Source organism: Pholcus phalangioides, unplaced genomic scaffold, assembly GCF_987345545.1.
Source record: "Pholcus phalangioides strain wild (caught in Gottingen) unplaced genomic scaffold, Ppha-v1.0 ptg000029l_1, whole genome shotgun sequence".
NCBI lineage: Eukaryota > Metazoa > Arthropoda > Arachnida > Araneae > Pholcidae > Pholcus > Pholcus phalangioides.
In genome coordinates this window covers 4,644,152-4,669,277 of record NW_028301619.1, presented here as the reverse complement: position 1 = coordinate 4,669,277, position 25,126 = coordinate 4,644,152, and the positions used below count along the sequence as shown (strand labels likewise).

General features: G+C 34.0%; 1 protein-coding gene and 1 non-coding gene across 3 annotated transcripts in view; both read left to right on the top strand.

Annotated features, from left to right (window-relative positions):
• LOC149067598 (regulator of G protein signaling 7-like) overlaps nucleotides 1-25,126 on the top strand; it is a 181,447-nt gene that overhangs the window by 50,355 nt on the left and 105,966 nt on the right. The window lies entirely within an intron of this gene.
• TRNAT-GGU (transfer RNA threonine (anticodon GGU)) lies at nucleotides 15,505-15,578 on the top strand. Its single transcript has one exon. It is a non-coding gene; the product is annotated as a tRNA-Thr (tRNA).

Sequence of the window (25,126 nt, the reverse complement as noted above, 5' to 3'; positions counted from 1 at the left end):
CAAAACAACACACGTGACAAGACTGAGCAGACATTTTAAGCCAATTCTGCACTTGCAGTGCTACACGCTGCTCCAAGCAACGCAAAAACCGGTTTTTGACATCAAAATCACCTCAATCACATCTCAAAAATTGGTTTCGAACGTCTCGGAGTGGAGTAGCACTGCGGGTGTGGAACCGGGTTTAGATAATGAATAATATATGCGCATATGCGGTCAAATGCCTTAACTGCATTTGCGTGCAGACTCGTCTCGTGTGCGCTCTTTATAATCTCGCTGAAAGAAGTTTTCAGGACATGAGAGGAGCTCACCATATCCCCCAAGACATTGCTCTTCACTGAAAGTTGTATCACTCCAGTCCAAATCTCTATCTTACGTTGAACCATCGATCACATTACGTCACGAAGTCCAACGGCTCAAAAAAATAATATATCTTTAAAAACCGTGAATTCACCATTCTTTTTTAAAATTGTGGGTCATATAAGAACTCTCATCAATCACAAACTACGTATATCTATTGTTTAAACTTTGATATTTACATACATGTCTTTCACATACAGGATATAAAAAAATTATCCTTTGCATATTTAATAAATTTCACTCATCTATATTTCAAATTCAAATAAAATAGAACGACAATAGAATTCAATACAATGTAATAATTTCTCAAAAAAAATTATTACATTGTACTATTTATTTTAATGATATTAAATAGATATATCATGAAATTGTGTCTTTTACCTGGATAAAAATGTAAACACTGTATCCACAAAGAGTATATATAAAATCATAAATTTATCTTCCAAACAATGATAATACTCTTTTCTATAGGAAAGTAATCTTCTCTCAACAACGGGAAAAAAATGGACAAACAACACTGTTTAGATGGTAGAAAAAAAAATTGTTGGAGGCAATGTATTGGATTATTTAGAGAGTTCCCAACAAGATAGAGGCACAACCGGGTAATTGACCAAGTCAGAAATCTCAAGTCCCCGCGGGGGTTAAGAAAAGGTTTTTTTCTGGCGGGAATATATGTTGGATTATATCTTTCGTCGCATCTCTTCTTCTTCTTGAATACAGTCTCAACCTCATCTTTAAAAAAAAATAAAAGTTCTTCAAACCCCTCTCTTTTTCTTACTCTAGAAACTGTAAGATATTGGAACATACGCAGAATAAACGAGTCTTGTTACTGCATCCGTTTAGAGTTTTTACTGCTTTTGAACTCTTACGCGAGATAGCTCTGGAGTGAAATGAAAAAAAATATTTTTTCAGCCCCCATGTACTGTATATAGCATTGAAATCTGTTTTTTCTTTAACCTTAATAAAGCAGGAAAAGAATCTTTCAAATATATTGCCTGTAAGAACAACAAATAGAAAACGTGAAATTCCCCTTAAAAATAGTTTACTTCAAAAATTGAGCTCTTGAAAGTCATATTTGATGTCATTTTACAGATTAAATGTGGTTTTGTTTGTTTTTGGTCTTTATCTACGCTTAATATCGGTCCTTCACGTATGTGTTTTGCAGAAATACAGGGTAAGGCGAAAAGTCATTCCACATTTTAAAAATTAATAACAAATAATCAACAAATTTACATAAGAAGTTGGCAGAGAAAGACGTCCTCTCCATTTGTTAAAACAATATATACGCAAAACTGGCTGTATGAAGAGATATTGATGTTTATATAGGAAATTAAAATTTATCTCTGCCCTTACTGGGACTCGTTTGGCATACCAGAGACCGGGATTCGGGTCCCCGTGAGGGCAGAGGTGAATTTCCCTTTCTTATACATACATCAATATTTCGTAATACAGCCAGTTTTCACAAGAAGTGGGGTCTGCACCAAAATACTTATCATAGTGTTGAGTATTTTTTTATAAACTAAAGAAAATAATTCAAAATTTCACTCGCAGATGGCGCTGTATAATGAAAAAACTCGGCATTACGCAAAAAAGGCGACATAAGTGGGACGTAATTAATGTTTATAACGTTTTGCGTTACATAAAACAACCTCATTTCAATATGATCGCTCTTGGTAACTAGGGCTATGTCTAAAATATGCTCAATTTCAATCCACGTATCTGCGAACATTGATTGCGGAAGAGTCTCGATCACTTCTTTAATTATTGCTTTCAGTTTTTTGATGTTCGTTACACGTGAGGCGTGAACTTTATCTTTGACATATTGCCGTAAGAAGAAATCAAGGGTAGCATGAGCACCAGCCCCTGAAGATATCAGGAAAATTCTGTGGGGGAAAATCACGACAGCAGTTCCGCCAAGCACGAGGGGCTCGGTGAAGATGATATGAATGCCTTTAGTTCAGAGAAATTAGGTCAATTTGATATCACGGGATATTCCACGATCAGGTCATTTTGCCCAACCTTAATAAAAGTAACTCGTTCTTCGTTTTGGGAAACCGAAAACAATAAAACTTTGCTTGAGCATTACAAAGTTTTCATCGTTCGGCAGAACTCTACCGAACGTAGCAATAAATGTTACAAATTTATGTACACAATTTACAGTTGGCTATTTACATTACACCAAAGTTAAGCGTTAATAAACGAGACTTTTTCTCGTAACATTTAACGTTAATTACTTATTTACACCTATTTACATTTTACACTTTTAATACCTAGTTTTAAAACTGGCCTATTATTTTGCCAAACGCAGAGGCCGAGAACTTTGAAAGTTCCTTTTGAAACACCTTACAGCTTTAAGCTCTGCAGAGGTGGTCAGTTGTCAGTTTCAAGTTCTTGGAACTTTATGACGGAAACAGAGAGTTCTCGCGCACTTCCTTTCACTAACACACTGTGCCAACTAATGGCCTTCCCCACAAGCCAAACAGCACTTCTTAACCTTACACACCTGTGAAACATGCCCGAAACCCCAGCACTTAAAACACTGAAGAGATTCAAGAAATAAAGGGAAGTCAAATCTGAAAACGATTTTTTTTTAACTTCAATAACAGATTTTGTTTCAAAATAACAACCTACGCATTTCGCTCTTTAACCGGACGAACCATTTCTATAATAACTGTATCGGATGACGATGTTTTGAGATTGCATTCCATTGTGCTTGGCAACTATAGCTGCGTGATAAAATTCAGGACAGCTCAGTTCTGGATCCCGGAAAATGAGGTTTACAAATGCCGTTGATCCGATGCGCCATCTACATATTTATGTCACTTTTTATGTGTTAGGAGGAGTTTTTCATGATATAGCTCCATCTGTGAATGCAATTTCAATTTTTTTTTTCAATTTATCAAAAAACATTACGCCATGATCGGTATTTTACTGTAACCCGCCTTTTTTATGCTAATCGCTTGACTTTCTTTTAAATTAATTTTTAGAAACGGTCATGCCCACCCTGTATTTTTAGGACTTCCAGATATACACACCTGAATAATAACTTTCATCAAGCATGAGTTCGGTTTACTTCATATTGCGAAAGACTTTTCAGTAAAAATAAGCTGCAAGTTTCACACACATAAATAAGCGCTTCAATTCGGACATTATGTTAAAAGCGTGAGCCAATGTGTCTCACACACGTTACGTGTTCACATGTTTCCATGACTCCCGCTGCCAATCACCAAAACTGCTAAATCCCAACGAAATTTTACTTTTGGGAAGTAGTTAAAAGATAAAATTCTCATAAGGATGTCTAATAATACTGCCTAGAATAATGTCAAATAAAGCAAGATTTCCATCTCTATATGCGTTCTTAAAAGATATACACAATGGCAATTCGTAAATTCTCAAATTTTCATTCCCCTCGTTGGGCATTGCTTGTTGTGATCTTTGTATATCTGAAAAAATAAGGCTTGCTGCTATCGATAGCTATCCATTATAAAGCAATATAGCAATCTAAGGTAGAAAAGTGAAAACCCAAATGAAATTTCATCCACACAGTGGTGTAGGAAACCTTGCAATGTATTTGTTATCTTGTGTTTAGCGCTTAGCGCTAAAAAAACTTGGCACAACGATCGATATGTATGTAAGTTAGGAGCAATAAAAAAGGAAGCGTTAGATATATTTTTTTCTATGAGTCTTTTTATGTCCTTGTCCTGGATTGTTTTTTTTTAGACAATTCTTGTTTTCCGGATGTTGTGAACGAGAAGATATCACTTCCTTAATCTTTGTTGAAGATCATCGTAAATAACAAAAAAGGGAAGATGGTTTGTTTGAATAACCGGAAAAGCTTCCCATTTCTTGCTACTTTTCTTGGTAGACTTCATTTCTTTTAGGGGACTTGTATTATTCTTATCTTATCCCGCGTGTTTTTTTCTACTAAGACAATAATAAACGATTATTTTTTAAGAAATAATCGACATAATTAAAATAGAAATCTTCTAGGTCCGTTTCTCATTCTTCCGGAAGTTTAGCTTGAACATACATATTCTTTTGTTATTTTTCTAGAATTTCTTATTAGCTGTTTTTTAAAGAAATTCTTATAATCTCGGTGAGTGTCTTCATTGTGATAAGCATTCATTCTCATGATAATGCACACTGTAATGAACCGATCTTATGTCTTACGTCGCATAGATTACCCGTTGAATGGCTCAAAAGATCTTGACAGGTGAAAGTAAGGTAGAAATGTATCATTACTACTCTTTATACAATGTCTAGCGTTTATGATAATTTATTCTTTGCTCGTTGTGCTATTTACATTTTAATTACTTTGATTCCCATAAAGATATTCACTCGAATTCGTGGACTGGAATAAATCTGGGAAAATTCAAATGAAATGAGTTTTTCTTGAAGATTCAAAAAATCACTTTAATAATCATGTAGCTCTCAATTATTCATAAAACGACCGAAATATATTAAAAAAAATTTTTTTTTTTATTCTATGTAAATTTAAATTTGAAACTAAATTCGACCGTTGTCAATATTATATCAATATACGTCGTGAACACACATTAGAAGCACCTACCAAGTTATTTTTTTATCCAAAAACCATTTTAGGAAATCGGGAAGCCATACGAGGCAAATATATATATATATATATTTCCGTGGATATAACACTTCAGTGAATTGTGATTCGATTGCTTTTCCGATGTATCGAATTCAATAAGCTTCTGAAATTTGGTGATTTCTGTGGACGGCCGCTATATCTAATGCATATGACTTTGTGTCACGACGAAAGGGAATTGCTTTCGCTATCTTAAGAAAGGAAGCATTGTAAGAAACGTATTTCACTGGCATCGCTCCCGGCAATCTAATTTCACAGAAATCGAAACACGTGTCCGGAAACACCATTTTAAGTCTTGTATTTTTGAGAAATATTCGTATCGAAAAGAAAGGAATCATAATCATAATCTTTAAAACAAAGGTCTATCCAAAATTCTGCAATGAAAATAGAAACATTGTTTGCTCTGGAAGGTTACCCATATTTAATATAACTAACCCATATTATTTGCAAATTGGGAGTTGGTTGCTATATTTTAGAAATATATGACATCCTTATTTGTTATGGGAATCTTTTTCTCAGCCACCTCGTTGAGCATTTTGCCTGTTGTGGCCTTGTGTTTGTATTTTATTGAACATGAATAAATTTTGATATATCGAAAACCTAAAGTACACAACGCATGCGGTAATTTATGTAAACTAATTAAACCCATCAAATTTCATACGTGAGGTCGATCAAAGACCCAATTTTTGACAACTCCACTTCAGTAATTAAAGTGAAGTGCTTTTTATGCAAAAAAATTTAAGTACAAATTAGAATACAAAGAATTTCGGGTAAGACAAAATATTTTTTTCACAACTGCTTATTCTTAAGCAATATTTTACTGCTGTCTTTTTATGAACGGCTTCGATGTAATGCTAGAATATATGGAAAAAAATTTCGAAGCAACTTTTTTTTTTTACATTTTTTTTAATCTGTAATTCACATCCCAAAGCAATGCACGACGAAAAGTTTGAGATTCTAAACGATGTGTTTTCTCTTCCTTGTATTTTAGCATGGAATTCTAAAAACCATACCGTGGAAATAAAAAATATTTACTGCCTTTACGTGAGAATTTTACAACAGAATGGTTGAATGCGTAAACACTAAAACTAGAAAAATTATTTCTTTATATATTTTGAAAAAACAAACATCAAACATTTCGCCTAGCTCTTTGTGTTTTAAAAATTATATGAACTATCGTATGCAAATTTTTAAATTACCATCATCCTACACAAAATCTTAAAATTTGAATATCTTTCAATGGATTCTTTACTACCCCATTTCGGAAATCTTTCTTGAAGTTTCAACTAGTCACGAGAGAAACTTGATTGGGCTTTAATTGGAAAAAAGAGAGTTAATTGAAGTAGATAATATTTGAAAAATGAGCAAGTTTGCTCATAAAAATTTAGTTAAAAATTAGCTGTTAGTAAGATAAACCATTTTGATATAACTACCGTTAGACTAAGCCGAGACTTCTAATCGATGGGAAGAGTTTCAAGGTTCTTCCCTGTAATTCCATACCTGTGCATAACTCGATAACTAGATTTATTTGAGTAGGTAAATTGGGAAAACTCTGCAGAAAGTTTCTCGAAGGTCAAACAAGAAATAAAATCTCGTAGAAAGCAAATACTTTTTGTTTTTTCCCCCAAGGAAAAGATTTCTCTGGGAAATGTACTATTCATCTCTTCCGAATTCTTTATAAAGAGAAAGTAACTCAAATCCCAAGAATTCGTAAAAATGAACAAAATCCATTATCTAGTTATTTAATTCTTAATTTTTGAACCGAAAGGTCTGTGTTACGTTTATCCGTCAGATTTCACCTTCCTAAAGTTTGAAGGCAACAGAGTGGATCATTTAACTGGATAAATTACAAGGTAATCCATCAAAATATTAAATATATTCGTCTACATGGTTGATAAGATAAGAGAAACATAAATGCAAGAAAAACAACTCTGCGTTTCATACCTTTGTAAGCTAACGCATATTTTCCGTTCCCCATAGCAAACGCATATTCCAGAGAACTAAATTCCTTTTGATGTGTTTTTTATATTTCTTTCCATGATTTCTCTGTTTTCAAAACACTAAAAAGATTCGTTCAGAAGAGAAAAACTGAAAGAACTTTCTATTTCTAAGTTCTACAACAAATAAATCCTCAAAGTATTTCGGTTTTCATGGAATCATGCATATCTGCGTATTTTCTCTGGTTTACCGAGAAGGTTTTCAATGTGATTTTTTGAACGGAACACAGTCGTAACCATGTTATATCTATTGTAAGTGACATTGTTTTCGATGCAAGAGGAAAACTCTAAACATTCCAAGATGTCTTAATATCCCCTTACCAGATGCGAGTCCCGGTGCGAAAATAATACCCAAGAGAAGGTATTCTAATATAATTTCGGCACATCCAGAAATCCATACATAATTACAAAATATACAGAAATGCTAAAAAATATCTGTGCAAAAAAATATAAACACAATTAAATGTAAATTAACAAAAAAAAAATTAAGGAAATTTTCGAATTGAAGAAAATTTTGAATTGGTGAAGAAATAATACCAAAACAAAAAATCGAAATTATATATATACGACCTAATGAAAGAAATTTCTGAGAACTAATGAAAATTCAGAATCAATGAATTGAAAATAAGAAAAATAATTTACAGAGATAATTCCAGCATCCATGAAAATTCAAAGTAAATAAAAGAAATAATTTCGGAATAGAGTTGAAAATTCAAAATAAATGAAAAAATACTAGTTTCCAAAAATGATGAAAGTTCAGAGTTTATGAAGGAAATAATTCCAATATTTATGAAAATTCAGAATTTATGAGCAGCCCGTCTAAAGGCAGCTCTGTCCTTTAGACAATAAACCGGAATCAATGCCATTTCTCACATCGACTGTTTATTCCATAGCTAAAGTCATTTTCTTGAATAATAACTTTTCGTGTAGCTGAAATTAAATTTATATCTTGAAACAAATATGTTCAGACTTGACTTTATTTTATCTGGATTAAATAGATATAAATGAACGTGTGCCGTCATCTCTCATACGAGGGCGTGTGAATATATTTCTGATAAGAGCACTTCAATAACTTAATGAAATATCCAAACTTTTCAGTTTCATCTTCATCATCTTGCTGATGATCAAAGTAATTTGAATTGAACGAATTATTCGCTTTTACAAAGTCTAAACTAACGACGATCCTCCATTTCTTAAGAGTGCATGGTAATGAAAAATCGTTAACCCTTTGGGGCAAAAGCTAGAATCTCGTGCGTGAGTTTAAATTTTGCAAGACACTTCACACATCCAACAACTAATTGTCGCGACAGAAAGTTCTGAAGGGTTATAATATAAATTTTAACTCAATCAATCTCTTCTTGGTACGAAGTCACGAGAACTGTTCGTAACAATCTAAATCTTTTGTCGATAAATGAATTGATATTTCAGATACTTTGACCAATAAAACCATTATCTAATCCTATCGAGCTTCTAAAATCCCATTTCAATACGAATTATTCAATATATAGGATAGACTGCATAGACAATGGCAATACTAGTATTTAAATTAAGTTTAGGAATAAAAAAAACAGTATTAGAACTATTTTTATACATATTTTTCTGCCGATAAAGTATATTTTATCCGGAAAAATGTAAAGTTCATTTCATTTGCGAATAATATTAAAGCATTAAATTAGCTCAGTTCTCTCCAAAGATCTTCAATATTATTCAACCTCGAAGTCATCTAGATAGCAACTATCTCATTATCATTTAAGAATGCGAAATGCTGCAACGTCTTCAACTAAATTCTCAAGAGTCCAATGACTTGGTCTCTTGACATTAATATTAACTTACGTTAATGGAATAGCAAAAGTTCTCTCCAGAATTTCAAACAAGATCTTTTCCGTTTGAATAATTTAATTCTTCCCATTATGCAAGAGTGGAATTATTGTGGCTACAAAATTTGAATCACTTCGGACATTCATTTGTGATAAGATTTCGTAATATTATAACGAAATGGTTGAATATTGTATGTGTCGATTTTTTTTTTACTTTATATTCTTCAATTTTATTTAAGGGGATCGCATACCTTTTAACATGATGAAAAACTTTTTAGTTTTTACACATGTTCTTGCCAGTATAAAGTTTTACATATATCTCCGATAATTAATTTTTTTGTAAATTTTCAAAAAAGTGCATTAAAAACAGCTTGCATGCATGATAAAATACCATGACATCAATATAATTGAATAAACATTGATTCAAAATACATAAAAGAAACTGTTTACTTCATAAAATGAAGCAAAAGTTTGAGATTTCATTGACTCAATCTCATTGAAAATCTGGCTGCGGTAGCCCAGGTCGATAAGATTCTCACCTAAAGTACCAAAAGATGTTTAGGATGTGTCGCGAGTTCGATACCCGGTTCGTCCTTGTCAAAAACTTTCCCGGCACGGGTACAACAAAAACGGCGACATGACCGCAGAGAAAATTGCTACAGCAGGGGGTCCCCCATCGAGGGGTTAGCGCACCAACCTCGCGATGAGTTAAAAAAAAACAAGCCTGCCGTTCGAAATCGGCGATAAATTGTAGGTCCCGGTCTAATTAACCCTCGTATGCAGAAAATCACCGTGGTGCGACAAAAATAATCAAATGATTTAAAATAAAATTGTAAATTCAAATTTTTTTTTAAATTTCAATTTCAATTGTTTTTAAATTTCAATTTCAATTGTTTTTAAATTTCAATTTCAATTTTTTTTAATTTCATTTTTTTAAATTTATTTCCAAAATTTAATTAAATTTTAAATAAGATTAAAAGTGAATTAAATCTCAACCTTTTTCTTCATTTCATAAACTCAACAGTTTCCTTTATTTTGAATCAATTTTTATTCAATTACATTGTTGTCATGGTATTTTATTATGCGTGCAGGCTGTTTTTAATACTTTTTTTTTGAAAAGTTGTAAAGAATTAAGTATTAAAGATGTATAAAAACTTTATTCCGACATAAGATAGTATATATAATCAAAAATATCAGTAAAAAATGTTAGATAAATCAATGGCTAAATAGTATTTTTGATGATATTTCTATTAGAGCATAGCTTTTCAACATGTTGAAAAGTATGAGACTCTTAATACCAAGGATCGATAATTGCTGTTCCGGACAAAATAGATGTAGTTTATAGTTCTATAGACCCCTTAGTTCTTTTGCTTGAAAGTTTACAGCTACAACAGTAAAAATATATTCAAACACAAAAAAAAAAAAAAAATTGGAATAAAAAGTGACATAAAAATATGTATTAGCCGGTGTGAAGAAGCCACACCAATAAATTTTCGTAAATAAATAAAATACTTATTAGCTTATAAAAATTAATGATGAAGCGTCGTCGGGTCCCTTACGCATAAAAATATATCCTGTAACTACATCAGTTTCACAATCTGTATCAATCATAAATGCACGATATTTCATCCACCCCCCAGAAAATTCTTATTGATTACAGCAAAACATAAAACTATAACTAACACAAAACTATGAATTTGTGATAATGATGTGATCACCACGGATTCCAGGGAATTTTTGTTAGTGTACCACAGTAGATATCCATGCCCGAACCGGGATTCGAACTTAGACCTGCGCAGTCAGAAGCTAGCTCCCTAACCACTGGACTCCCAGGTGGGAAATTATACCTACGTACTTTTTTTGATTCGGGGACAAAGACTGAAAATAACATTTTATTTAAATCATATATACATATACAGGGTGATTCCATCATTTTCCTTTGCCACATTTCACTGGCGAACCGTTGATCCTAGAGTCATACAATACTTCTAATTAGAAGAAATATTCAAATGGCGTGTATAGAACTCACAGATATATATCTCATTCATGTTGCAAGGAGTCGTATATAGTTATTAAAATATAAAAAAATACTTTTTATACGGCCACCCTGTCCTAGAAAGGCAGGCCAAGTTTCCCAATGTATGACCTAATTAAAAGTTGTTGCCCTGTATCTCCTGAGGTCAACAAAAAAAAAGTCCACGCTTCTAACTAGGAAGGGGTCCCAAGGTGTCGTCCTAAAAAAATTATGAAAAAATTAAGGAACATTCATCTCACCCAGAAACACATAAAAACAAAAAAATTAGCGGGTGGAATGCAATTATTAAAGCCGCAAAAATCATTAAAAAACGATAACAGCTTGCTACTCATCGTCTCTTGCACTTCTTGGCGATATCTATTTGAAAAAAACGTCTTTTTTCACATTCTTTTCCTTTCTTTTGTCCAGCTTCTCTGTTTTATAGAAACGAGTTTTACTTCTCTTTGCATGTACTGTACTTTATCATGTGTTGTTTGTATGGCGTTGTTTGTAAAGCCTCGCCACAGAGAGCAACAGTCCTACAACGATAAATCATTCAATCATAACACTTCACTCATAGTTAGAAAAAACTGGTGGCAGATGGCAGCACTACACATAACAAGCATTACAGAGAAACAAAAAATACTTCACGTCAGGTTTCACTACACGTATACGCACATTCCCGCATGTACCGATTCTTGGGGGTTCCGCGGGGGGGGGGGGTGCATGTGTGAGGTAGCAGTAGTAGGTAGGGCTCGGGGATCCATGATGTACTTAAGTCAGCCACCTCGTTGGGCAATTTGCCTGTTGTGGCGTTGTATTTGTATTAATACTGCAGGGTTACGAGATTTTTTTAAATTTCGCGTCTATTGGAGCTCAAAATATTAATGTTTAAAATTTTTTTGAGTGACCTATAATAATTCCGCCGGATTTTTTTTTCATGTTTCTGTTCAAATTTAAATGAGTAGAATCAGTGGTGATTTTTTTAAAAGACTTTTGGAAGACGTCACTTTTTGGGACCCTTTCCTTGCAAGTTCAATATTAGCTGAGATATTTGAATTTAAAAATGGGAGGAAAAGGTTGGGGGAACCAGCATAAACTAAACGACAATGCTTCTTTCCCTCGTTTATGTTGTTTTTTCCCAACTTTTCTCCGATTTTTGAATCCAAATATCTTAGCGAATATTTCACTTCGAAACGTAGAAATGTGTTTTGTTTTCCTCAAGAGAGACATTGAACATTGAAGGCCGAACTCACACACACATCCCGCTTCACAACTCAGAGAGAGATTTCAAATCTATCGAGATCCCGAAGAATGAGTGTATCCGGAAACTTAACCTAAGGAGAGACAGGGCAACAACTTCCTAATTGGGTTTTTTAGGACAGGCTGTGTCCGTATAAAAATATTTTAATAATTATGCAACCCCTTGCAACATAAATGACGTATCTGAGCTCTACACGTTATTTTGATGCTTTTTTTCTAATTGGAAGTATGCCTCTAGCATCAACGGTTCGCCAATAAAATGCGGCAAGGGGAATTATGGAATCACCCTATATAATTAAAGGAGACTATTTTATATCATCTACGGTCATCGCTTGCAAGAAATAATTAGAACTAAATTAGTAATTAGAACTAATTACTATTACAATGGGGTGTTTCCAGAAAGGACTCGTTCTCTTTGAAATGGAATAACTTACAAACAGTGATAGAGAAAAAGATGTTAGAAATGGTACGTTTAATGAGCATGTGCCTGGAGCTGGAAAGATACCGGTTCATAAAACTAGTTACAACATTAGTTAATAGATGGTTCCACAGTCTTAGTGCAATATCCTGTAAACAGTGGTTGAAATTGTCCTTCGCGAACAGGGGCCTAACGGCATTACGAGGGATTCAATATTATTGACTTGACTAGGGATGACATCACACAAAGGAATTTAAAGTGACTTTGTGCAATGTGTCTACTGCCATGGACGTGTATGGTTAACACAAGAAAGTTTCAATGTGAGACGGCGTTTGAGGACTCTACTGTCAATTGTGACCTTCCAATAACCCACAGAATGAAGTCGTGAAATGAAACGACTCATGCGCCATCTATTAGTTAAAATTGTAATTAATGTTCTTATTAATTACCAATTTTGTGTGTGTGTGTGTTTGTTTGTTTCATCTTTCTACCTATCACTGTTTCCAAGTAACGTCATTTCAAAGTTGGGGAGTCTTTTCTGAAATACCCAGTATATAACTAAACGTCTTTAGTGTGTTAGCATCAGGAAAAAAAAATATTTCTATTTCTCTATATATTTTAGAAATAACTTGATTCGAAAAAGATACCGTATATACTTCGTGTATAAGCCGAACCCCCCCCCCCCAACTTCAGGATCAGCAAAACCGCAATAAATTGAAAACCCGTGTATAAGCCTACCCCAAAAAATCCGTGCATTTCAGAGAAAAAATTCCTATATTTTCATGCAAAATAAATAGCTTACGGAAATTTGCAATAGAAAATGATTCAAAGTTTTTAATCCGTTTCCTCTGAGTCTCCAAGCTCATCGTAATCCATCAGATCATCACAGGGGATGCGGCATCTTCGTTTTTATCTTCATCTGGGCTGTCATCGCCATTGTCACTTTCAAAGAGGATGTCATCTTCAGTTCCGTTATGAAGCAGTTCAGTTTCGTGATGTTGCATCAAATACAAATACAAATACAAATACAACGCCACAACAGGCAAATTGCCCAACGAGGTGGCTGACTTGAGAACATCATGGATCCCCGAGCCCCTACCTACTACTGCTACACCACACATGCACCCCCCCCCCCGCGGAACCCCCCAACGAATCGGTACATGCGGGAATGTGCGTGTACGTGTAGTGCAACCTGACGTAAAGTTTGTTTCTGTGTAATGCTTGTTATGTGTAGTGCTGTCATCTGCCCCCAGTTTTACTAACCATGAGTGAAGTGTTATGGTTGAATGATTTACCGTTGTAGGACTGTTGCTCTCTGTGGCGAGACTTTTTAACGGGGAGATCGGCTCGCATTTGCGTAGCAACACTTTTCGAAGGATCGGATGAAAATTTCGGTGGAAACTGAATTCCACGCCTCATGTACCCATTGGCAAACTAGACCAATGCCAGGTTTCTTCAAGGCACTACTTTTTGTAGTTTTTTTTATCATCGGAACTCATCCATTCGATCCACACATTCCTCAAATAGTCTTTCAAAGGCTTGTTGGTGCTCACATCTAAAGGCTGTACAATCGACGTTAGCCCCCCCCCCCCCCTGGTATCAAAGCCAATGATGTTTTCGATTTCTTTGCCTCGGCTTTGACATTATCGGTTCTTTGGGGTTTGAACATATCCCATACCAATAATGCCGGTTTCTTGAACACTGCTACACAAATGACTACTGATTGTGGGGGGGTTGATATTTTCTCATCAAAAACTGCCCCTAGTATAAGCCGATCCCCCCCCCCCACTTAAGGAACGAATTTTTCCACAAAAAAACTCGGCTTATACAAAATGAGAAAGTGAATTCTTTTTGAATGAAAATCCAAGAAATATTATGTATTATGAATGTGAATCTATTCTTCTTTTAACTTATTTGAATACGTATTATAATTTCGAGGTTCAAACATAGAACTTTATATTGTCAATAGACATGAAAGAATTTCTTTTCCAAAAATAAGATGTAAAAATTTTTAGTAATTATTCACGAAAATTTATTTCTATATGCATAAGAATATTTTCTCATTTCACTATTTCAATACGCTTCATTCATCAAAGCACGAATTATTTTCAATGGCACTCTTGTGTTCAATTTCAAACATATTTCCTTGATGGAACTCGAATCATATAATAATAGCATAGTTGATGAGTTGGTGATGTTATACATAGTATTGAAAATATCCATAAAACTTCACTCAAGTATATATAGGACATCGTTTTCTCACGAGTCAAGAGTTAGATGGAAATTATAACGAGACACCGCATTTCATTTTCAGAAATTTCATACTCAGACTTTATTTCTCATATTTTCCTTTTTCATAGCACTAATATTTTTTCTATTTCCTAATTCTTTTTACTACTTTCAACCATATTTTTATATATATATGTGTAAAAACTAATATTTCCAGAGCTTCCAAAACTGAAAGATAGTTCATTTTATGGCTTTTCGAAGGGGAAGAAACGTATATTTTTATGTCCTTACCGCCATTTTTATGATTTTCTCAGGGACATTCGAAAAGAAAGTTGAAAACATTTTTTGAACTATATAGCTTTATGTGATTTAAAAGAAATGGATCTTAATACTTGTGAATCATTAAAAAACGTTGATATTTTCCTTACGTTTTCACTCATTCAGGAAGAATGTTTCGTATCCTTCCCGTTTGCACATTAATCCTGTGTGGTTCCCCCATAAAAACGTATTGAAAATTTTTTCTCACAAACACAGATGCAAATTGGTGCTGTTAGCACATTTCAAATTCGAGTAATACATCAATACAGCAATTTAATTAATTAGAATGGATTTCTTAATTAGCTAAAAAATGCTTGATTAAGTGTCAAATGTACAGTTTGCTTTGATTTCAATGTTATCTATAAACAGATGAAATCTTAGAGAGATATAGATGGCTTTTTTCTCAGCCAGAGATATCAAGGAAACAGTTATTTTCCGGATATTATGCTGAAGGCAGCTTCATGTGGAAGGCAGATTCATGTGTCTCCAGTGGTGTAGATGGTAGCATGCTTGCCCGGTATGCAAGAGGGCCTGGGTTCGAGTCCCGGCGGAGACGTGATGACTTTTCTTTCCGAGCTCACCTCAGCATAATATCCGGAAAATAACTGTTTCCTTGAGATGAAATCTTGCTAAGTAAAATTGAATAGTTGCTTTCTTGAATTTTATTGTCAATTCCCTCAATTTGGTGCGAATATAAAAATCTCTGAATGCGTATAATTTCTGCAGGTTAAAAAAAAGCGACAATGAATCAACTATTTCTGAGTAAGAATGTATCTTACTTAGCCGTAACACGTACTGAAATGACACTGCAAGAAGTGCACTATATTGCCAAAAATGTGTGTTCTTTTTGAAGTTTAGACATTTTTTTCTAGAATTTCTAGAAAAATACTGGGCAACTCGTTCTTAGAGTTCGGTCACGTGAACCCTATACTTGTACTCACAATTTCCAGTTAAAATTTAATTGCGTTTAAGTATAAAGCGTTTGAAAAGTTTAGTTGCGTTGTTAAAGATTAGTTTATTTTTGCGATTAAAAATATTTAACTAAAAATAGTCATATCTCAGTGAACACACACACACACACAAGGAATTGTCAAATAATTCTAAATTTCTGTAAATGGTATCTTATGTATAGTATCAGATTTCATGTGAATTTCATGAAAATTCGTTGAAAATTGCGCAAGTTATAAGCAAAACACATGGGGTGAAAACTGGAATTTGTATAAAAAATATTTATATTTTCGTGAATATATGTGCTATTCTCACAAAAATGCACAGAAGTGTTGCACAAAGTTGAAACAATATTTTGTTACTGTAAACAAGTCATTTGCTGCTTTTTCTCTTACAGGGTTGATCAAAATCTTTTTTCTTTTCTCGATCCTCTAAATTTTCTCGATCCTGTAAATTTTAGAAGAAAATTGTGAGCAAAAGTATAGGGTTTATAAAATTTCAGAACGATTTTCTCGGTATTTTTCGTGAAATTCAAGAAAAATGTCTTAACTCCGAAAAGGACGCAGACTTTGAAAACATGGTATATTTTCTAAAATACGAAAAAAATTGAAAGAAGAAATTGGTATAATGGGTTATTGACCATGTATTTTTGCCGTGTATATTCAAATATACACTATACACGGGATCGAATGTTAAAATCAAAGCTGGACAAATTGCACAAAAATCTAGCCGCGAGAAAAAAATTTTAGGCACCAAAAAAATCTTTACCCGAAGGGGGTCCAAAATAATGCTTCTTTTCACCTTTTTTCTTGTCATAAGTGACTCTCCTTCATGTTGGCATATATATGCTGCTATAAATTCCAAACATTTTGCACTGCTCTTAGCCTGCAATTTAGTAACTACACAAAGAAAATTTTAGGTTCCAATACCAATTTTTTAGTCACCCATGGTGACCTGGCGCCTGGGATTGGTCCAGCCTTGGTTAAAATTATTTCAAGAAGTATACACTCTTTCACTCCAATATCTCAACGGTGTGAGATTATATCTTTTCATGCTTATAATTACGTAAAAAAGTACTATAATCGTTTCAACAGGAATCAATTTTACACACAATACAAAAACAACAGGCAATGAAAGGATTTATTGGTTTGGCTCGCGAACAAAACAAATCTTGGAAGAGTAAAGCAAACATTGTTGTGTGTGTATGCGTTCACTTTCATTCGTTTTATAGATTAACGCATATCGATCTTTTTTACGGAAACTCATGCTCGAAAAGCGTTGAGGGTGAACAAAAATGCTATAGATGTACAAAGTATGTACATAGGTACTCTATATAGGACGACCAACCCAACAGCCAGAATAATCTCTAAAAAAGACCGGAGAGGTTTTCTAAACGAAAGACATCAAAATTTGATCGATAAGTTATTGATTCCTCGGAACATATTGCCATTTCTTCTTCTACGAACTGAAATATGATCGACGCCCCTGGAGATTTTCACAGCATTGCTGCTGCTGCATTTGCTCTCCAAAATTATGGATGAACGAAAGAAAAGAACCAACAGAAAAAGAAAAAAAAACCTTTTAATACATCTGGATATACAGGTGACGCTATTCCTTTTAGGTAGAAAAAAAAAGGAAATGATGGGTCTCTCCATACAACCTTTTTCCTTAAGAAAACGTCAGTCTATTTTTTCCATTTTTAGTTATATACGCATCAGAAATGGCAAAATAAAAGCATTGGACCGATGCTCATTGCAGTTTTGTATTTTTTATCCTTTATTCTGCATAAATTTCAAAGATAAGTTGTGAGATATATATATATATATACGAGAGGAATATTTTAAAATTTAAATGTGTCTCTCGTGAGAGGGGAATAGTTATTGAGTGCTTCCTACTTTAAATTTGTATTTTTTATTTTAAGGAGTGCAAAAAAAAGTAATGTAAATTTTTTTTATCGTATTTTAATGATTTTGATATAATCTCGAGCTTCAAATTTCGGTTAAAATTACAATAGTGTACAAACTTTTAAGACAAAATGGATAAATAATATTTTTCAGTTGTTTTATGTATTAGTAAGGCCGGGTACATACTGGATTGATACAATAAGCGATATAACCTACAAATCAACACGAACTGGTTAAAATACCTGAAATTCAGGTTTTTAACCAATCCGTGTCAAGTACGTTGAGCGATACAGTCTGCAACTCGACACAAACTAATTAAAATACCTGAATTTAAGGTATTTTAACTAATTCATGTCTAGTTCGTGTGGTGTCAAGTATGTTGAGTGACGAGTTACGGGTTGTATCGTTTATTGTATCGGGCAGTGTGCACTAAGTACCATAACTTTATATACATTAATAATAACAAAATTTATAAGGAATGTTTTAGCATAAATGGCCTCTTGAATATATTTGACATTGAATTTACCGGTGTATAGTGAACTTTTTCATCATGGAACCAAACTTTTATATTTTTATTATATTGAACGGTCAATTTTGTAAACGCGTGTTTTCGATTGGATTCACCTCAGGAAAATTTCTACTTAATTTCCATTACATATACAGTAGTCTTACATTACAGCGACAGGAAGGATAAGTCTCAAATGTTTTCATACAACGAATAACCTATATATTTTTCCTTTCGCCCTTTCGTTATAACGACCTAACGTCCATTTTCGATGGATGGTTGTTACAACGAGTGTCGACTGTATTTCGTTTTTCAGCATGAACTTTATGACAAACTAGCTGTAATACCCGGCGCTGCCCGAGTTTCTTCAATGAGGCTTTTTTGGATCACGTGATATCTCCCTCTCTTTTTCTTGAGGGACATATAAACCGTGTCCAAGTTAACCAATATGGCGACTTCCTGCGCGATTCATGAAATAAACAAATTTAGATTTACAGAAACGTAGAAATGAATATATATTTTTCCTTTTTTAAGGGGCGCTAGGTATTTCGATAAACCTCCACCCCCTTAACTTCAAGTTACCCATCTGCCTGTTTTAGCTTTCAAAAAATGCTTAATTAAAGCTGTGGAATTTTTTCGATCCACTTTTTACGGGCTCATAACTAATTTTAAAATATCTTAACCCATATGACTTTATGCAAATAAATATCAAAAGACAATACGGAGACATTAATTTTCATGCTTGAGAAGATATAAATAAAATGTTGAAATTAATGTTATTGCATGGCTATCCAACTCAAAAGTAGGTCCGACTAATTACTTCATATTTAATCTCCTGGGCTTCGTATATCTCTAAGCGAACTGAATATTTCAAAAATCGAGAATTCAATACAATTTTTAAAATTATTGATGGGGCAGAAAACCCCACTAAATTTCCGCATTTCTACAGTAAAATCGGCAATTTTAACACTGATTTTTATGGGAATCATCCTTTGCTTGACCCTCAAACTGATGCTGATGATGATTATGACGTCTATTCGAAAAGCCTCATTACTGGGAGGATTGAAAAAGTGGCAAACCATTATAAAAGCATAAACTATTATACATATGGTAACAGGATTAAAGAAGTGACAAACCATTGTAAAGGCATATACACGTCTGAAACGCATTGCTAGGGAACCATGGTAACCAAAGTAAACGTTCCGAAAATGATTGTTGAGGCCCCAAAACCATTGTTGCCCGACAAATTTTCGCCCATTTCTGGCATTTTCACAGCTCTGACGAACTGTTAAAGTATCCTATCGGTCAAGTCGGGTCCCATTTGGTATATATGCAAAATTTGGTGACGATCGATCTAAAATTGTAGATTTGTATGGAGAACATACATACACACACACACAAAGACACACAGACAGACAGAAAATCAATTTTATATATATAGATTTCCGTATGGTAGAAGGGAACCAAATAGATATGTACCTGCAAAAGTTTACGATGCGAGAATGACAGGCATGATTCTCCTTTTTTGAGACTTCCACAAACTTAGTTAAATTCATCATCCCATCAGAAGAAACTAGTATAACCATGTCATCTTATATATAAATGTGAAAGTATGTATGTTTGTTTGTTTGTTATTTATACAAATCTACAATTTTAGACCGATCATCGCTAAATTTTGCATATATACCACAGAGGACCGGGATCGACCCATAGGCTCGTTTATAATGCGCTTCTTCAACATCTGGATATTTTTCATTCGTCTGTTACCGACTTTAGAAGATTTTTGCTGTGATTGCGTTGTATATATCTTTGTATAGAATTTTTGTATTTTGCGTAATTCTTTGTTACTTTTTATTTGTCTTTTGCGTAATTCTTTGTTACTTTTTATTTGTTTTTTGTGTACTTTATCATGTCGTTTTTTCTATTCTGTGCAAATTTTTATTTTTACTGCAAGCTGTAATTGAGTTTAAACCTTTGCTTTATAAAAAATAAAATAAATTTAAAAGTTCATCAGAGCACGGCAAATGCCCGAAATGGGTGAAAAAGCGTCGGGCAACAATGGACCTGGGCCATAACAATCGCTTTCGGAATGTTTACTTTGGTTACCGTGGTTCCCTAACAATGCGTTTCAGACATGCACATGCCTTTACAATGATTTTTCATTTTTTTAGTCCTCCCAGTATAATTGAAGAAAACCCGGGAAGCGCCGGGTATTTTTGCTCGTTTTCTATAAAAAAATAGCCCCAAAATATTTGTTTTTAGGTACAGTATATATTTCAGTTTCTTAAACATGCTGATATTACAATAGAATAATTGTTGATATGTTACTAAGCGAAAACTGCGTAGTCCTAATTAATTTCCAAACTATTGTATGCAGAATAAGTTTGTTTAACAACAGTAGAAATTTCAGTTTCAACAGATACAAGTCATATTTTTAATTAGCCAGACGTTGTCGAGACATATTTTAGAAAACAGAGAATTTAATTATTAATTTCATTTTTAAAATTTTTCTTTCATTCATATGCACTGGTATGCTGTACAGCGTGCAGCCAAAAAATGCTTAAAATACGTTTCTGTCTGGAAATTACATCAACCACCTTCTCAAAAATTCATGAAGCCCACCCAAAAAAGGGATTTCGATTCGCATGCATAAATTATGACGATGAATAATTATGACCGCGTCTCCGTGATAATTCATGTTACGTTGTCTTTTCGTTTACTAAGACTATCTTCCAGTATTTTTATCATAATAGTTAAAATTTCAAGCTGCATAAAGAGTTGAGTATTATGGAGTCAATTGAGATAAAACACCTTTTTATGACCATGTCCAAAAGTGTTTCTTACGCAATAACGATATTGCTGTTTGAAATGTTTTTAGGGTGAGAGAAAGGGATTATTTTGAGGGGTTATTTGATTACATCACTGATTGGCTCTTCTTGGCTAAAATCATTAACCAATTCCATTAGCTAAAATGTCTTTCAAGCATGAGGTCGTAAAAATAGCAATTCAAGCTCATTCAGAACGTGAATCATGTATATAATTCCAGGGAGTATTTTTTTCATTCTGGTCTCCTTTGCTGTCCATTGATATTACTTTTTTTGCTGTTTCTATCCATTTTCGAATGTTACGATAAGAACTCCTAACTACGAAATCAAAACATTGGTGTTTTTATTCCAATTGTTTGATAGACAACTAAAATAAAAGCCATCAGGTACATAGATATACTAAAAAAATATTAACCATTCAAAGAAAACAAATGTATTTTCAGTGTATCTTGGAAAAAATATCACTCACAAATGATGGTGATCCATTTCAATCTACTTTGTTGATACCTACAAGTACATTGTTACTCGGAGTGAGTGGTGAAAGAGCTAGTCTCATCGACTTTAAATGGATATTTAATGAACTCTCCCAGCCTTAATGATATTTAACACCTCACGCTAGCTAGGTTTTTAGGTGTTTTTATTCGTCGCGTGTGTGTGTATGTGATATGGTCCAACTCCATTTTTTCTCATCCTTATCATATCACACACCTACGTTTTTAGCACTCACCAAATGCGAAAAAAGATAGACTTAATAGACGGGTAAATTTCAAGAGATCGTCAAATCGGAATATTATCTGCTACTGTCAAGAAATTTTTTGACTAACATTAGAAAAGTGAAGATTAGGACTGGGAAGGAGACTTCTGTAATTCTTTTCATAAAATCACACATTATTTACCCTTCGAAATATCATTTAAATCTCTTCTGGTGTGTAATCACAACGTACATGTTTGTTTTGAAAAATTAGAACGTCCCGGAAATTTACGAGCACAGTTCATGAAATTCTCAAGTTAGAAAGCGAAAATTTACAACATGGTTGTAATTTGCATTTCTATCTTCTGAGCATATCGGTGTCAAACAATTCGCATATAATAAATTGAATGTGTCCTAAAATGCCAAATTACTTTCTTCTCGTTGTTTCAAAAAAATTAGAACATCTGTGACTTAAAATGAATTACTACATGAATATTTTCATGCAAATTTACGTCAACTTGATCGTGTTGTATGGCTTTCGTGGTTATGTCTGTATACTTAGAAGAGTTCAATCTTCGCATTATGTGTAGAAAAATGGGACAATTTCTGCAAACGCAAAATTTTCTGTGTATTTGCTTGGAAATGAGAAAACACGTGAGAAAAAACAGCATGAGAAAACACGTGCTGATATCGTACGAGTAAATTGTATAGTGTAGCTATCTTTGACTTTGAATTTTATGCATCAAGATATTGAATCGATAAGTCTCCGTCACAGATCTGAATTTGACCTCAACCATGAATCCCAATGTATCTATTGTACAGCAGATAACAGCTGGTTTACAGCACGACAAAATTTCCCGATACGATAAACATCAGGTACAATCATCAGATATCACGAAACCATCGAAGCATCGATGAAGTCTGATGGATGTTGCCAAATTCTTGATCCAATCTATGCTTTCTATCTTCAAAAAAAATGTCTTCGGCTGCTGGAACCAAAGGATAGAAACCAATGAATCAGATTTCTCTAGATGCTGTTGTACATTAGGCTCTCTACATTATCTGGTTCCAGAAATTAAAAACTTGTATGCAAATGACATTTTCACTTACCATCAAGATTTTGCCTATATGAACTGCGGCAGTATCAATATAGCTTTTTCGACATGGGCAATAAACAGTGAATAAAATCAATGGATTTGCTGATATGTTCAGCAGAAATTTCTTGATGTGTCAAGCAGAAATTTCTTGATGTGTCAAGCAGAAATTTCTTGATGTGTCAAGCAGAAATTTCTTGATGTGTCAAGCAGAAATTTCTTGATGTGTCAAGCAGAAATTTGCTGACATGTCAACGCGTAATTAACATTAATCAGTAGCGCAATCAAACACATTCGCCGTTCCGCGATTTCTATTGCGGGAATCAAAGCGATAAGGAGTTGCCCCAGACCAACTTAAACAGGATTGGAGCATAGGCAAATGAATGGAGCATGACGTTCAGCGTTGACAAGTGCATGGTCGCTCATTTTGGTTCAAGCAACCCACGTTTCTCTAACGAGTGAATGATCTCACTATCCCGGATGCAACTAGGGTTACCGATTTGGGAATTCTCAGTGACGAGCAGCTTAGGTTTTCTAAACATTGTTCACTGGTGGTACAAAAAAGCGAATAGAATGCTCGGTTTCATCCTTACTAAGGATTCCTCGCGTTTTCCTAAAGTCATTCTTCCGCTGTTCTAAGGCTTAGTTCGTCCTGGATTGGAGTATGCTGTAATGTTTTGGAGATCATATCTACAGAGGACATGGACTTTGTTGAAGGGTTGCAGAGAAGAACTGTACGTGTCCTTGTTGTCACACGGGGCTACAGTTATGAGAGGCTTCATTTTTTAAATTTTTACAATGGATTTACATTTTACAATGGATGAACGCAGGTGTCGGGAAGATTTGATCGAAGTGTTCAAAATTTTCAACGGGATGGGTAGGATGGACCATACAATATTAGTACACCGTCAATCAACTGTTTTTACAAAGGAACACCAGTATCGATTGGTAAGGGACAATTCTAGGTTATGGTGTCTCAGGGAATTTTTCTCTAATAGGGTTGTTAATAAATGGAATAGTTTACCCCCAGAGGTAGTAAATTCTAACACAATTGGCACGTTTAAAAAGAAATACGATAATCATGTTGGGATAAATCGAGAAGCTATCCATACGTAGAATTAGACAACCATAAGTATTCTTTATGGGCATTGTATAATATTTTATCATGTATGTATATTGTTTTTAATTGCATTTTTAATTGGGTTGCTGTATTTTAGAAATATATGACATCCATATTTGTTATGGGCACCTTTTTCTCAGCCACCTCGTTGAGCATTTTGCCTGTTGTGGCGTTGTATTTGTATGTGTATAAATATGAATATTACTCTCACATATATGCCATGTTTTTTTGTCATTTTTTCTGTCAAATACGTTTTAAATCACTGCAGACTTGCTGTAGCACTGGATTTCGCACCGACAGTTATTTATAAGGAATAATTGGCAATTTTGCCGACAACTGGCAACATTTTTAGCGAGAATTGGTGAATTTTATTTATGAATTGTCTCGTATTTATGAATTCGATTTCCCGTATTTTCCCTGATCAAATACGTTCGTCCTAACCATAATAAAACTTTCGTGCACACTATTTGATTGTATCTGATTTTATTTTTCTTACTTAACCTTCTAAACAGTTTTTAAAATTTTCCTAAACCGCATTATAACTGCCACAGCGAAAATCACTAAACCTTATAAAAAATTGCCACGTATTTTCAAGAATAATTTTTTTTTCCAATTGCGCGAGCGCATAAATGCTTCCCCCAACAGAAAATAATAATAATAAACAAAGAGAAAAACTATCGTTTTCTGTTAAAATACACGCTGCTTAATGTGGTCACATCGAGATTCGAGTTTCTGATCACTTAATTGCTATGAAACTGTGTGGCGGGTCACGCAATGATCTGTAAATGCCCTGCGTGTCACTCAAGTGATCTATAAACGCGCTGTGTCACTCAAGTGATCTGTAAATGCTCCGCGGGTCACTCCATGAACTATAAATATGTTACAGGTTACTTGAGTGATGTGATCTGGAAATGTGTGACATGGGTTATTTGAGTGATCTATAAATGAGCTGCTTGGTTCATTTCTACAACATTGCGTTTAAGGTCATGGGTCACATAAAAAGACTTCGAGGGCCAC